Raw genomic sequence first — 15,731 nt, forward strand, 5'->3', positions numbered from 1 at the left:
GTGTGTAACATGGTCACAAACAGCTTTTTCTTCTGTACCTGCCATATCAAAAATAAAAGTGATAGAGAAATAGCACAAGAAAAGAGCAATTTTCATAAAGTCTTTGTCAAAAGTGAAGAACTCTGACCCTTTCATCTCTCTTACGGAAATCCATGAGAACAGTAAGCCCAGCCATACTCACCACAGACCACATGGGCAGATAGATCCAAAATCCATGACCATTTTTGAAACATCAGCTGCTCAAAAACAGCTTTAAAAAGAAATGAAGACACAAACCTACACAATGTGCTGGCATCACACAGCTGAACCAAACCCCACCATCTGCCTCGTGAAGATTGTCTGGGAACTTGGGTACAGATTTGTGCCTGAGCTTTGTGCTTCTCAGCCCTCTCAAACATGCCGTTTAAACGCTTCAGTAATCTCCAGTCTTTCAGGGTTAATGATCAGACCTAACTTTGAAGCCGCTGAACTTGTGAACCAAGATGTGTAGAGAAAGGCTGAGGCATGTAAAGATTAGCCCTTTCTCAGGAGGAGAGTGTTAGCTGGGGCAACTGGGAGGGCTCATGTTGGGTGGGATTTTGCTGACAGGGGCGATGCCACGGCCCCGCTCACCCCAACAGCGTCCCTGCTTCAGGGAGCCCCAGCAGCTTGTCCCCCTTTGCTCTCTCCACATTCATGCAGTGCTGTGGAATCAGCAGCCTGCATAAACCCATTGCTGCTGCATTCTGCTCTGTGGGCTTGGAGGTTTTTAATTTGTTTCAGTTCAAATGAGATGAAACCTAGGCATTCATTACAATTTTCCTGTAAAGCATTACTTCTGTGACCCTGCAGGCACTCACCCAAACCGAGTTAACCTTGTGCAGCTGGAGCTGCCCTGCCTGGCTCTGCCAGCCCCGCTGGCTGCGTGGCCATGCCCAGGGCCACCTCCTGCTGCCAGCCTGCGGTGTGCGGGGTCCCAGGCCCAGCCAGGACAAGCCCTGCCGTCCCTCGGGTTATTTGGCCAGGCACAGCACACATTCCCCAAGTGACTTCAGTTGTGCAAGCCGCTGCGGAAACACAAGCAGAGCCATCCTAATGCGACGCGAGACGCGTGAAAACTCATTCCTAAGAGAAATACATTCGAAAACCGTGCCGCTCTCCTGAAGGCATTGCCCGCCATTTCTCCGTTACCTGCTTACAGATTAATGCAGCGATATTTTTAATTGTTGAAACTTTCCAGAGCCGCTCCTGGCCTCGCACCTGCCCGACGCCGCGGGGATCGCGCGGCCAACAGCGCCACCGGCCGGCCAGCAGCGGGATAGGCCCGGCGCGGGACACCGAGGGGCCGGGGACAGCCGGGGGGTACGGGGACACCGAGGGGCCTGGGACACCCGGGGGGTACGGGGACACCGAGGGGCCGGGGACAGCCGGGGGGTACGGGGACACCGAGGGGCCTGGGACACCCGGGGGGTACGGGGACACCGAGGGGCCTGGGACAGCCGGGGGGTACGGGGACACCGAGGGGCCGGGGACACCCGGGGGGTACGGGGACACCGAGGGGCCTGGGACAGCCGGGGGGTACGGGGACACCGAGGGGCCGGGGACACCCGGGGGGTACGGGGACACCGAGGGGCGCGGGGACACCCGGGGGGTACGGGGACACCGAGGGGCCGGGGACACCCGGGGGGTACGGGGACACCGAGGGGCCTGGGACACCCGGGGGGTACGGGGACACCGAGGGACAGGGGGACACCCGGGGGGTACGGGGACACTGAGGAGCGCGGGGACACCGAGGGGCTCGGGTACACCCGGGAAGCACGGGGACACTGAGGGACAGGGGGACACCGAGGGGCTCGGGGACACCGAGGGGCGCGGGGACACACGGGGGGCACGGGGACACCGAGGTGTGCCCGTGTGTACAGGCACACGAATAACGTGTGTATGTGTGTGTGTATGTCCGTGTGCACATGCTGGAGCAAGGATATTTCATGTACGTGTACGCTGAGTGTGTATGCGCACATGTATGAATATATTTATACGCATATGTATACACGTATGGAATTTATACGCGTTCTTATAGCCGCAGATGTTCATACACCCATAGATGTTTATACATACATACAGAAATTTACACAGAGACACGCGCATCGTTATGTGTGCACGTACACGCACGGAGATACGTGTTTCTCTGCATACATTCGGAGTGTATGTATATATACATCCTGTATGTATATATAAACTGCTTCTCTGGCAGCTGGCGCTGTTTATCCCAGCTCCCCGGGAAAGGCAGGCTGGCAGCCGGCTCCTGCTCGCCGCCAGCAGCTGCGCACGCCGCGGCCACCGCGGGGAGCCGGAGCCCCGCGGCAGCCCCGGCCGCAGCGGGGGGAGCGGGGAAAGGGGACGGACGGGGGGACAGAGGGATGGAGGGCCGGGGGGACAGAGGGATGGAGGGCCGGGCGGCTGCTGGCCCCGCGGGAAGCCGTGCTGCTGGGGATCCGATCCCGGGGGGATGCGTCCCACCCCCGCAGGGCGGCTCTGCCAAGAGTGGAGGTGTTTGAAGCCTCGTAATGCCCTCACTCAGCTGCTGCTCCAGCTGCCGTGTAATACCAAAGCGCTCTCCTCATTTAGTTGCCCTCTGGTGTCCCCATAAGCGAGCTGACATAGGTGACAGGTGGGAATGGAAATACGAGCCGTGATGATTAAACCAGTGCTCATTTAGAAATGCTGATTGTGTCGGGGCAGTGTTGGTTTGTCCCTGCCCTGTGTGATGTGTCCCCTCACCCCTAGTCCAGAGGCTGGAACACCCAAACTGCTGCAAAGCCCGGCTCAGGCAGGGGGAGTGAAGCCAGGCTTTGACAAGTCCAGCACCCCAGAAAGCTCAGAAAGCTTCTGCTGCATCCTACAAACCTATATGTGCTCAAAGCAAGAATATCCGCCTGCCATGCCTGCTGGCACGCAGGCCAGGCTCTAAGGGCCTTTGGAGAATTATATTCCTGAGAGTGGCTAATATCTTTGAGCCTGCAAAACAGGAAAAGGTGCAAAACTAAGAATTTGGGAGGGGGTGGGACCAGCATAATGACCTGGGCTGGAGTCAAATTGGACAACCTCTTGGAGGCCTCCTGCTAGAGCAAGGTAAGTCTTTAAAGTTCAGCTTCTCCTCACCTGTCATGATAAAATATGTACTTTTAAGTACAAAGCACAGCAGAATATCAAGACTGGCCATTTGCAGTTGCTTTTCCTACAGCCAGCCTCCAACAATAGCAGGGTTCTGCTGTATGTCTTGTATCTCTTGTCTGGAAAGACTATAGGTTCCCCTCTGAAGTGTCTCATCTATTTTAGACACAGGAGATCCCTGTACCCAGTACAAAACACTTACAATCCAGACAGCCTTTAGCACTTCAAAAAATTTTTAGATCATTTGCACAATGTTGAACTTTCATGGAGTAAGGGAAGGAGAATTTTTTCCTTACGTTTTGCTTTTAGCATTGCCAAAGAACTTTCATGCCCTGGTTTTTTGAGTCACTTGATTACTGACACAAGATGAACCATATGATCTCTGCATATGACACGGCAGTCCAAGGCAGAGAGCTGTGGCCCTGTGTGTCCCCAGCTGATGGCTCTGCACAGACGCCCGGCCGCTGTGGTGGCAGTGGGGCTGATGGGGTAATTCTGCCCCTGCTGCATTTCATGGCTGAAGGCAGAGCACGGCTCTAACTCAGGGCTGCACTTCATTACAGCATCTTGTGACAGCCCTCATTTTTTGTGCCTGTTACCTGAGTCCTTCCCAGCAGCCCTGGACTGCCCAGCCACACCCAGAGCATTGCCATCAGGCTCTGGAAGGGGCTGAGCTCCAGCTTGGCTCACAGCCAAACCCACCTGGTAAGCTCTAGTGGAAGAAACTGGGAGAGCTCCCCAACGTTTTGCTTGTGCACCCAGCCACAGCACAGCCCAGCAGCAGACAGAAGTGGTCTGTCATGAGGACTGGTGCTGGTAAGCAGCTCTCCCCACAGGATAAAGAGCCTCCAGGACTTGTAATAATTGTTAAATATATTACTTTTACCAGCAGCTCTGCTCCTGGGAATGTCCAGAGTCTCCCCGAGTGCCTGCATGCTGCAGCCACTCATTCATCCACATGGTTGTCCCACTGCAGAGACAAGGGCGAGGTCAGGAGGAGCTGTCAAGTGAACCTGGGTGCTGGCAGTGAGTGGGGAGATAGGGGGTGCCCTGCTCGCTTTGCCCTGTCAGGACAGGGTCACCCAGGGGAGTGCTGCCCACCCGGTGGGACAGGGAATGAAGAGCCTGGGGTGGGCTTCTCAGCCAGCCCCAGCCATGCCTCTGTCCGCAGGATGCTGGAGGCAGCGCCGATGTTCTGCTCAGGAAGAGCCCAGCAGAGACTCCCCAACACCTTCAGCTTTACTGCAGCCATCTGTGCATGGAAAGGCCACATCAGCCCTCAGCAACAGGCAGTGCACAGCCAGTAACTGTGGCAGCAAGCACCCTGGCTGCAGTGGTCACCAGCCATTTTCACAGGCCACAGAGTCTGCAGTGGAAAAAAAAATCCGAAAGCAGCAAATGAAAGCATGTCTGAGCTATAGCTGTGTGCCTGCAGGAGCACGCAGGGGACCGGACATGCTGGAGACATCGTGCAGAGCTGTGCTGGTTTCACTCTGATCAGATGAGGATGAGGTTGGTTTTTGCAATTTGTGGTAACAGCATTTTGCAAGCATGACAAAAATGTGTGGTAACCCCCGGGCGAACTGGGGCAGCCTCTGCACACAGCTGCAATGTGAAGTTTGGCAGGGTCAGGCCAAGGGCTGTAAGTGCCCCACGCCTGTCCCTGTGCTCCCAGGGCACAGGGTGAGCCCTGCCACCCCACCAGCCCATGGCCACCTCCTGCAGCTGCTGGGCTCCCCCTGGGACCTGCTCCTGGGGTTCAGCAGTGCTGCCATGGGGGACCTGTACCATGAGTGCCCCAGTCCCTTGGAGCATGGCTGTGGCTCAGCTGTGGGCAGAGCCCTGCAGCCAGGCCAGCAAGGAACCCAGAGGCATGTGGGGCTGAGTGCTGGGAAGCAAAGGGCACACCCACGAGCCAGCGACAAGCCCTGCTGGCAGTGCCCAAAGCCTTGCAGTGGGTGAGCAAAACAGTAGAAAAAAATCGATTTGCTTTGACAGCGTGTCCTCACGGACTGTGAACTGGTTTGCATTAATGAAATCACTACAGTGGGTAGGGAAGTGCTCATTTGCCCCATTCGTTTGCTTTGCTTGGGAGAACCCAACACTGAAGTACCCTTCACCTCCCCTTTTATTAACTTCCAAAATACATATTGCACCTGGACCGAGGACATCCCAATGACATGGAGAGTGGACGTGTGTCCTGCCCTAGATCCAGCTGCTGAGGGACTCATCCAAAATAAAACTGAGAAGCCAGTATTTTGAAGGAGTAAAGAGGACAATGCTAGAGGCAAATCACCATGACCCAGAGCCAAGGCATGCCTTGATTGATTTAGCTCTACTCCCTTAAACAGTTTATTTTGCTAATCAAGAAAGATTTGCAGAAAATAGATCTGGTCATAGTAACTTGCTATGGTGCTGACACAGGATGCTCACATTTGGTACAGCTCTTACTTGGTATTGCATTTTGACTGAGAACCAGAATGACACAAAAGGTCACACAGCACATAAAAACAGTGGCAAAACCTGGCCAACTCATTGCTCTGAAAACCATATCTAAGCCATGAACCAGTATCAGGGAGACACTTTGTCAGACAAGATTTTTTCTTCTCTCTTTGAAATGTCAGATTTTTAATCAATGAACTGGATGAAGCAACCATAATTAACATAGAATCCAGGTCCTGACTCCAGAACTGGACAGGCAGTAAATGTTATAGGAAGACTGGTCAGACACAGACACTGAACTGAATTTTAAAGGAAATACTATGTTTGGAAGATCCTTTTTACAATTGCACATACTTTTCTAAGTCTCTGGTGAGATGATTAGATGCTCCTCTCTTAAGTGAGAAGCCACAAACCCTGAGAAGTAAAAGGTACCTTGAAAACCACCACCAGATCTATCAGCAAGCCCCTTGCCTGAAGGGGGTTCACAGGCCCACAACACACACACCAAAAACACCCTTTGGTGAGACACAGTCATGGACTGCAGCTCTCATGCAGTATTTTCTAGTAATTAGCCGAAGCAGTTTTGAGACTTTACTCCTCAAAACAGCTTCAGCTATCCCAGAGGAGCAAGAAGGCAAGAAAGGTCAATCACTCCCTAAACAAGACTTTGACACCTCTGGGTGTCCTTTCCTTCTCTGTGACAAATAAGGGTGACAAAAGCTGGGCAAGAAACCGGTGCTATTCCCCAGCAGACCTGAAAAATAGCTGTTCTTGGACTTCTTTTTTGTTTGGTAGTTATCTCCATGTTATCACCTTGAGAAGTCTCTAGGACACTTAGAAGGCTTCAGATAAGATTATGGGCAATTACGAAGGGAAGAAAGGGTTTATCACTTGGTGTCTTTTTGGACAAACAATCCAAGGCAAACAAGGTTTAGCAACATCTCTGGGATCACAGGGTTTAAGATCCCCATAACACATCCTGATGCTGTAAACTCAAAAGAGTTTCCTGGCACGGCCATGTCTTATCTGCTCCGACCTCTCACTCCTGCTGGCCAAGCCTGCCAGCCAACCTTTTCATGTCAACCGACCCACAAATTGCTGTAGGGATAATGTGATTTCTTCACCTTTTGCCCTTTTTTTGAGATGTGAGCAGCCATCAGCTGGGAGTGCCAGGAGTACCTAGGGCTCTGTGTGTCCCCAGCACAACCAGCACAAGCCCTGCCTGACCCTCTGTGACCCTCATGCTTTGCAGAACCCCAACACAGCCACTCACCAGCAGACAACCGAAGGAGTCGAGTTCTCTGTCTGAGAGGAAACATCTCCTGCAGAGGAGCTGCTATTCCCAGCATGCCATTTATTTGCTTTACTGACACTGCAGCCCATGCCACACACCTGGTAACACCAAGGCAAAAATGAAAAGAAGGTAAAATTTCTGTGCCCACACAACAAGACCTTTATATAGCCAAGGGGATGAAGTTTTTCACTCCCTTCCAATTTTCCAGTTAGGGAGTAAACAGGAAAACCAACCTGGTCTGGTAGCTAATTTGGGAGCACACAGTGTTTTTCTGTGTGCCTGCCTGTGATGCTCCCCGCCCTCTCCTGCTGTGCCATGGTCAGCAGGATGACACTGTGTCCAACACCCCTGTCCCCTAAGTTTCCCTTGGAGGGAGCCAACAGCCTGCAGCCACTCCTGAGCAGGAATGGGAGTGTGGGGCTGCTCTGCGTCTGTGCTGGTGGTGGGCAAAGCAAGGGCAGGAGCGTGGGCACTGCACCACAGCCGCTTGTAGGGTGGGCATTGTCACCTGCCTACGCCACCAGGAACATTTTCCTGTGCCCTTCCCTAAGGGCAGCGTGCCCCAACACGTTGGGACCTCTCTCTGCCATAGCACAGGGGGCTGGGGTAGAGCTCTGGAGGTCAGGCTGGGGAGCTGGAGGACACAGGCATAGTTCAATGTACACAGGAACAGACATCAGGCAATGGCAAGAGAGAAAAAATAACCAGCAGTGCCACCAACAAATGAATCCCTAGCTGTTACAAGTCCTCAGGCCCTAAGAGGTGCAGCAGGTCTCTGACCCACTCAGCAGGATGGGCCATGTGAAAGCAGTGAGCCCAGCAGAACGAACTCTGGTAGCAATGTCATGGGTTAAGTCATGGCCACAAAGCTGGGACAACCAAGAGGGGGAAGTTTCATAAAATAAAAGGAACGTTGCATAACCACTACCCAGATCTTTCAAACTGGGCCTGATGTCCCCCTCCAAAATTAGGATGACTTCCCCTTGCATCAGTTTCCAGCTGAATGTGTGGCACAGAGCAAACTAGGGGTTGTGGACCCCATCCACAGGGTGCACTGGGATGGAGGCTGTGGAAGGAGGGTGTCCATCCTGGCACAGCTCAGCAGCCTCTGGGAAGTTGCACATGCTTGAGGGAGTGGAAAAGCAACTCGAAAACCATTGTCTGCAAGGCTCATCACAGCAGCCCGCTTTGAAGCTCCTTCACTGAGCTCACATGCTGGTGACCAGAGGGCCAAAGCTGGAAGATGCCTCCTGTGGGTGCTCTGCTGCCTGACATGAGGCTGGGCAAGGCACTGTGCTTTACCTCTCCCAGGCCTCTCCTCTCAGGCCACCTGGGATAGCAGCAGGAAAGCTTCAAGAGGCTTTGTCAACAAAGCTACAGTGAGAGTTTAGGTCTGGCTATTTTTGATCCCCTTTCAAAAGGGACAGCAAAAAGCAAGGCAAACAGAACCGAGGCGCAGGCACGAGAGCTCATTGTGTACAAATAGGTGTTTGCCCAGTGCAAAGACGTCTGTGAGAGCAACGCTGCCACCCCTAAGCAGCTGGACACAGGCTCGATTATGGAATTAAAAGGCCACCCTGAGCAGCATTGCTCATTCCCAGGACCCGTTCATGTGCACGAATCACTGTCCTTCCCTTGACTCATTAATCACTCCAAAATCAATAAAGGCCACATACGTTTTTCAAGTATCAGCCATTAGTGTGACCTTGTGTCTATCTCTGCAGAGGGTATGAAATAAAAGCATTTGAGATCAAAGCAGCCGGCACTGAATCTCCGCAGCACTGGAGCCGGTGCAGCCCGCTGATTTACAGCCGCTGAGCTCATGCCGCGCTTGTTTTGGTTGCCGAGAGCCCTGAGCAGTTACAAAGCCCTTGTTGTCCCCTAGGGACACAGCAGGCAGGAGGAGACTGCTCCAAAAGGATGTTCTTTAGGATTTGTTTAGTTCCTTTCGGACAGGGACTACTTTCTTGTCCAGGAGCAAGTGTCTACACCCTCAGGGATGAGCAGATGCATCTCCTTCCCCAGGCACTCACTCTGGTGGGATCACAGCCAGAGCTGCTGTGTCCCCCTCCCATGGCACCTGCCCTGCTGCCACCCTTCACCCGAGCCTTCGGCACTCTCCTGCTGAAGAACAAACACTTCACACAGCAAAACTTGCTGGAGAACCACTATCACTGGGAAGGGGGACCAGAAGAACCAAAGTCATTCACCAGGGCATAGTAAACTCAGCCTTCCACAACCCTTGGACCACAGGCTGAAGCCTCCTCCAGCTGATAAGGCAGCCACAGGAGCCAGAACACCTACGTTTTCTGAATGCATTTATCTCTTTTGGGACTAAGACAGCAGGAGCCAGATAGTGCTGCTGGCCAATTATCATCACTATTGACCACTTCTGCATCCAGCTTTCTGGGTCAGGCCTGCTCTAATTTTCATAGAGGCAGGCAAAAGCCAAGTGAACCAGGAAACCACAGTGCTCAGAAATGCCTCTGGGGCACAGTGGCAGGTCAACCAGGTCCACAAAACCCAAATGCCTTCCAAATGCTGTGTGCCAGAGGCAGATACACTGCTGTCCCACACGGCCCACTGATGAGTCCATACCAACCCCTCATCAGCCCATCACAGCCCTCCTAATTATCTCTGGCTAATACAGCAGCAGAGGCCACAGAAATATTTGCCAAAGGAAAGAAAGTGGTTTACTTTTGAGAAAAAAATGGGTCTTTGAGCTAAGTGTGGACATGGAAGGGTGGGTTAGGACACTGTAACGTGAAGCTCCTGTAATAGCAGAGGAAACACAGCTTGGACTTAAACAGTTTCAAGACTTCCCAAACCCTGAAATCAGAAGTAACCATGCCTACTGGAGACAGCCCTTAATCACGAGTAGTTTGGGTTTTAATTAAAAATCACCTCCTGTTCACATTACCCCAGCTTTGCCTGCAGGGACCGTATCACGTCCCAGCTATCCAAGCCCCTCTCATGAATGCTGCGGTCCTGGCAAAAGCACAGGGGCCAGCTGGCCCTTGCAGGCTGGTTTCATCCACCATCCAGCCACGCTCTCTACAACACTGGGATCTACCTGCCTGGCACAAACCACCCTTCACCACACCAAAGGCACCCAGCAGGCACCCTCCCTTCGTGCCCTCGCTCTTAGGTGAGACATCTTCCCACTGTGCCCCTCCCTCCCCCCCTCCCTCCCCACCTGACACCAGTGGGTGTTTTTACTGGAAACACCGCAGCACTCGGCCATGTCACACTGGAATAGCTGTGGCCAGCCTGTGGCCAGCCTGTGGCCAGCCCTCATCCCTCAGTCTTTACTGGCTGCTTCTCCCCAGTGACATCCGCCCCTTCTTGTTCCTCCAAGCAGTTACCACTTTGCAGGGCAGCTATGGTGGTGTTCCTCACTCTGTGTCTGGCTGACACATCGTGTGTCACACACAGGCACAGCCCTTTTGGCTTTGTCTGGAGCATCTCCCCTGACACAGTTTGGGGAAGACAGACACAGACTGCTGATCCCAGCCTGCCATTCCCAGAGCAATCCCACTCTACATGCAAATCAGGTTTGCTGCACATATGGAGCCTGTGGCAGATTTGGTACTCAATGGCACACACCTCTGCGGCTCAGCAAGCACACAGCCCTGCCCCACTGCTTTGTCCTGCTCTCCTTGCAGCAGGAGCTCCCTCAAAGCCTTCAGCAGCCTGAAAGCCTCAAAGCCAACAGCCCTTGTGGCACCGTGATGCAGTTCTGGGGTTTTTTGGTCCTTGATAGGCATCAGCTCACAGAAGTAAATGCACCCAAGCTGCACTAGCAAAAATTCCCCAAAGATTATATAGGGGATTTTATTCAAGGGTGATTCTGGTTTAATCTTGCAGCTGGGCTTGCTATAAACCTTTGGACTAGAGCACGTACAAGTAACTCCACCTGCCTGGCTGACTACATTAGGATATTGTTATAAAAAATGTCACTTTGACATTTATAATAAAACGTGAAAGTTGAATGCTGAAGGATGGCACAGGGCCAGTGCTGGGCAGCCATGGGGGAGGACAGGCTTCCCCTGCCTGTGCCAGTGCAGGTCACCCTGGGCCAGGCAGCCCCTGCCCACCTCTGCTGGCACACAGGTGTGGTGGCACTGGAGGGGAGGATGCCCACGTGGCTGAACACAGAGCTACGACCGCTCTGCCCACACTGACATGCTCCATTACGGCCACAACAGGCACAAGCACAGCCCGTGGCACTGCAGCCAGACTCCTGCCCTGTCCCAGCAACAAGCACAGCACCTACAGCAACACTGACCAAATGAGGAAAGGGGGCTTGTGTTTTCCTCCCTTGTGCTGCTTTTTGCTCTTTTCCCCTGCCTTTTGAAATTGCAGATGAGAAGAGTAAATATTGGAAGGTTATCCTTTGTATCTCATGATCAGATCACAAGCTAGCATGTGACTCGGGAGGGAAAAACAAGTCTTTCCAGCAGATGTCAAGGCAGTGAGCCGGCTCTGCTGACTGCTGTACCTTGCTGTCTGCAGCCAAAGTCAGTTCCTGGTGCATCCTTGAGGTACAGAACCTCGTGATTCACCAGGATTTTATTCTAATTAAAGAAAACCCAGATGACTTTCATTTTGGGCTTGCCTATTTAGCAACTCTGAATGTGATGTGTACGTAAGGATAAATAGCAGCTTTCAGCCACTGTTTTGTAAACAGGCTCCAGCCCAGGAAGAGCAACAGCAGTTTGGAGCCACCCTCTAAGTCATGTGCTGGGGGACTAAGCAAAAACCTCCCACTGGGCAAAGGGACTGCTCAAACAGGAGCCCAGGTCTGACAGCCCATAAAATGGCCTGTGCTGTGCTCTGAAGGCCGGCGTGGGTGTGAGGAAGCAGCTGCTCATGGGGAGCAGGGAGGCATCTCTCCGTAAGGAATAGGGTCTGCTGGTACCTAGGCTTGCTGCCCTCCCTCTGACAACACATGGGGATTGCCCACTCCCAGAGGCTGGAGCCGGTGCTGCCCGTGCCCCAGCACACACAGGACCGGGGGCAGCTGGGGGCCCTTCCCCACAGAGCACCAGGGTGATAAGTGCCGATACCACATCTCGCGGCAGTGGCCCCACCACGTCCCATCACATGATGGGTCAGCAGTTCGTGGGAAGTCAAAGGCTGAAAGCTTAAAAAAAAAACAAGTTACTTTGGCCAAGTCCTTCCCCACAGGAAATAAAAATTGGAGCTGAGCTTTAGCAATTTGGGTTCGACCAGACTTTTCTCGCCTGAGGCCTGGGATGAGTTTGTCTCGCAGAGCTCCTGACCAAGCATCCAGCAACCAGCAGGGAAAGGACTTGGAGAAGGGCAGGAAGGGTAGAGACATGCAGGTGACAAGCAAAGGGTGTGTCTGTAGCACTCCTGGAGCCCCACATCAGGACGACTCCGCATGGAGAAGAAAGTCTCTCACACACCCTCCCATCCCCATGAGGCTGATGCAAAGAGCCAGCACACCAGATATTCCCACAGTCGCTGTCCTCGTGCCCCGGCTCAGCCAGAAAAGCTGCTCCCAGTGTATGGGACTGGCATACGAGGCTTTTGCCCTTCCTTTGCCCAGGCTCCTTGGACAATCAGAAGCTATTTTTAACCTGGCTCTTTCTTTTCCTCTGCAGAGGCGCTTGAATGGCTTTCCCCTCGCACACGGAAGCGCAGGGAGCACAGACGTCGTCTCTCATTGTGATGGGAAAGGTTATCGGGTACGAAACAAAAGTGAAATCATCCACTGGCATTCCTGGGACCGAAATAGCTGCCTGCTTCCAGCACTGACGTTATCACAGAGGAAGGAAGGCTCCGGATACAGGCTGTCCCGCTCCAGGGCTCACGTACCGACCCTGCAGCGAGCCAACAGCAGGGCTGGCAGCGAGCAGAAGCAAAAAGAGGCATTCTTGCCATGGCAGATGAAAGGTAACTTAGTGCATGAGGTCCCAAAGTTGCCATCATTGCCAAGCAGCCACAGAGCCTCACACGAGCAACACTCAGCAACAGCCCAGCAAAGACGCTCATCTGCCTCACATTAATGTTCAGGGCTAGAGCCTTCCTGGGGACAGCACGGAATGGGGAGAGCTGTGGCAGATGGACACCCCTAACAGGGACTCCGTGAGCCGCTGGCCCTGCTGCTGCCAGCCTGGGGGCTGTGGTGCCCTGCCTGTGGAACTGCGTCTGCACAGGAACATGGTCAGCCAAGACAAGGCTTGGCTGTCAGTTCACTAAGAGCATCTTTACTGTTCCACTTACCTGGGCTTTTCTGTTACTGTTTTTTCCTCTAGCACAGATTAAATCCGAGAACCAGCATAACCACAAAGCCAAGTGTATCTGTCAGGCCTCTTTCGACAGAGGCACTTAGGTGTTTCTCAACTGAGACTTGTCACAAAACAGTGGCTTTCTGAAAGCAAAAGTTGCTGTCAGCCCACAGGTCTCTGGCATGGAGCTGCCCAGGGTCACCCTGAGCCAGCAGCATGTCCCTGTCTGACTGCAGTGCTGCCCCGGCCCCCTCCTTGCCTCCTGCCTTTTTGCAGCCACTCCCATCAGGACATCTGCAAGAAAAGCCAGGAAACCACCCAAGAATCGCCTGTCCCTCATGCTACAGGAAACACAACCCACTGGGAAGTCTTTGTTTCAATTTCTCTTCTCAAGACAGGACTGAGCAGGCATGGCCCCAGGCTGGGACCAGCACTCTGTGGAGGGGAGCTGGAAGGGAGGATTGCAGGGAGACACCAACACCACCTGCTGCTCTCAGTCCTGCTCACCATCTGAAACCAAGCCAAAAGCCTGGGAAAGGGCTGCAGGGGCAGGCCAGGAGGGCTGTGGGTGCTTTGCAGATGGAGAAGGCAGGAGCATGCAAGAGATCCTGCAGAGCCCAGTGGAGATGGGAGTGGCTGACAGGTGGCACGCTGGAGGTATGGCATCCGCCAGGATGTGGGGAGGGCAGGATTTGGGGAACCCAAATATGCTGAGCAGCCTTCTGTGAAGCCCTTGGGACTTCCAGCCTGGAAGAGGAGCTCAGGTATTGGGCATCTGGGCTAAGAGGTAAACCTCCTCCAAAGCTTCAGAGTTTAAATACCTCTGTGTGAGAGCACTGTCAGGAGCAAGGGCTAAGTCATGGCAGTGCTGAAGCTGGGAACCAAGGAACATGAAAACTAGGGGTAAATTGGACTAGCCTGAACACACAGCAGAACATTTACCAAAATTGTCCAAGGTGTTTTCCCAATAGCTAAGTACTCCACTGCCTGCCAAACTCAGATTCTTCTCAGAGATTTAAGGCTCTTCCTCATTTGAATTGCAGTAATGAACTAATACTTTGAGTGCCTCCAGCTGCCAGCAGCTGCCTTAGACTTAATTGCACCCAAGAGCCTTTCCCAGGAGCTGCAGAACTATGCAGCCCAGCCCAGGCAGCAGGAGCAGCCCACGGATACTGCAGATGCTGGTTCATGCAGACCCAAGCAGGTCAGGAAACACGAGCCAGTGCTGTCCATATGGACTCTGGCTGGGATGGCAGAGCCACCAGCACAGGCTCCAGCGTGGCTTTCCTGGCTTTGTTGACGGGTAAAGCTTTATCACTGTTAAAACACCATTTGTTGCTGTGACTTTTCCCCCCCTTCTTAAATGTCAACTTGAAAAGAAAAATTCGGGAAAGGTCACTTACCAGAGAGACTGGCACAGCTCCAGTCACTTGGATAAACATGTGTAGGGTCAGCTGCTGCAAGAGGGGATTTTAAACCACTTATTTACCTGGTTGAACAAGTGTTGTGTTTCTGCAGAAGAGCGAGACTTTATGTACCTTGCAGGAGGCAATCAATCTCCTCACCACCCATCCATTGCTGCTGGGATTGTTAACCATTTGGGACACACAGGTAGAGAAGATGCTTAGCTCAGGATGCCAGATTTCCTATTTAAGAGGGCACGAGCACCCATGAAATCCCCAGGCTTACTCTGAAGCCTGGGACACTGCTAGCCTGACACTATGGAGAGCTAGTCAGCAGCAACCTCACTGGACCCCTTCCTCAGGCGGAACCCACTTGGGCTGCTCTGCACCCTTGCATGGCATGGGGCTGGTGACCTTTGGTTCTTCAGGCCAATTGAGCCATTAATTCTGGGCTGGAAGCCAAGTGCCAGAGACCCTGTTAGTGAGGAGCAGCATTATCCGTACCTGGGTGCAGGCAGAGCAGATCTGGAGCAAGGTGCCCTGGGTCCCATCCTTACGGCAGCCTGAGACCTAGTGCTCCCTTCCCTCCTCCTTTGCCAGGTGGTAAAAAAGGGTAACAGCAACATCCCTGAAAAATCCCCAGCTACCCAAAGGCACAGGTGACCAGGGGCTGCTTTTGCAATGCAGTCAGCAGGTGTGCTGATAAGGAGCAGTCCCTACAGGCACAGCCCCGTGATGCCCTTTATCTGCTGCCTCTGCACTTCATCTCAGCAGGTACTTTTGCCTCTCACCTGGTGAGTTTCTACCACACTGCTGAATGTGCTGGCTGCAGCCAAGAAAAGGATTTGACTAAAATAATAAACCACTTGTCTTCCTGTCCCAGCCTTCCCTATGGCTTCTCAACAAGGGAAACTTCCCAATTCTGTTAAACAAAATCTGTTGATTTTCACCCTTGTTTATAAGCAGTATGCTATTTATGACTTGCCCAGAGCAGTCCATAGCTCAGTAGTCCCCAAACCAGCACATGGACCAGAGCACTTCCCATGACTCTACCAGCCAGATGAGTCTGCTGCTAATTGGGCTTCCAAACCACCACCAGCTGAACACACTTGGTTGATCAAGGTCCTGCCTGAGAGGGGCACCATCTCCATCCCCCCAGCATCCTCTCACTGCCCAGCATCC

At 53.1% G+C, this 15,731-nt stretch overlaps 1 long non-coding RNA gene across 1 annotated transcript; it reads right to left on the bottom strand.

Moving 5' to 3' along the window:
- Positions 1 to 11,891: 11,891 nt before the first annotated feature.
- LOC137481951 (uncharacterized) lies at positions 11,892 to 15,723 on the bottom strand. The gene is made up of 3 exons (XR_011003796.1): positions 15,341 to 15,723; positions 14,550 to 14,603; positions 11,892 to 12,035 (listed from the first exon to the last, which is right to left on the bottom strand). It is a non-coding gene; the product is annotated as an uncharacterized lncRNA (long non-coding RNA).
- Positions 15,724 to 15,731: the final 8 nt, after the last annotated feature.

The sequence above is a fragment of the Anomalospiza imberbis genome, chromosome 13, assembly GCF_031753505.1.
Source record: "Anomalospiza imberbis isolate Cuckoo-Finch-1a 21T00152 chromosome 13, ASM3175350v1, whole genome shotgun sequence".
Classification (NCBI taxonomy): Eukaryota; Metazoa; Chordata; class Aves; order Passeriformes; family Viduidae; genus Anomalospiza; species Anomalospiza imberbis.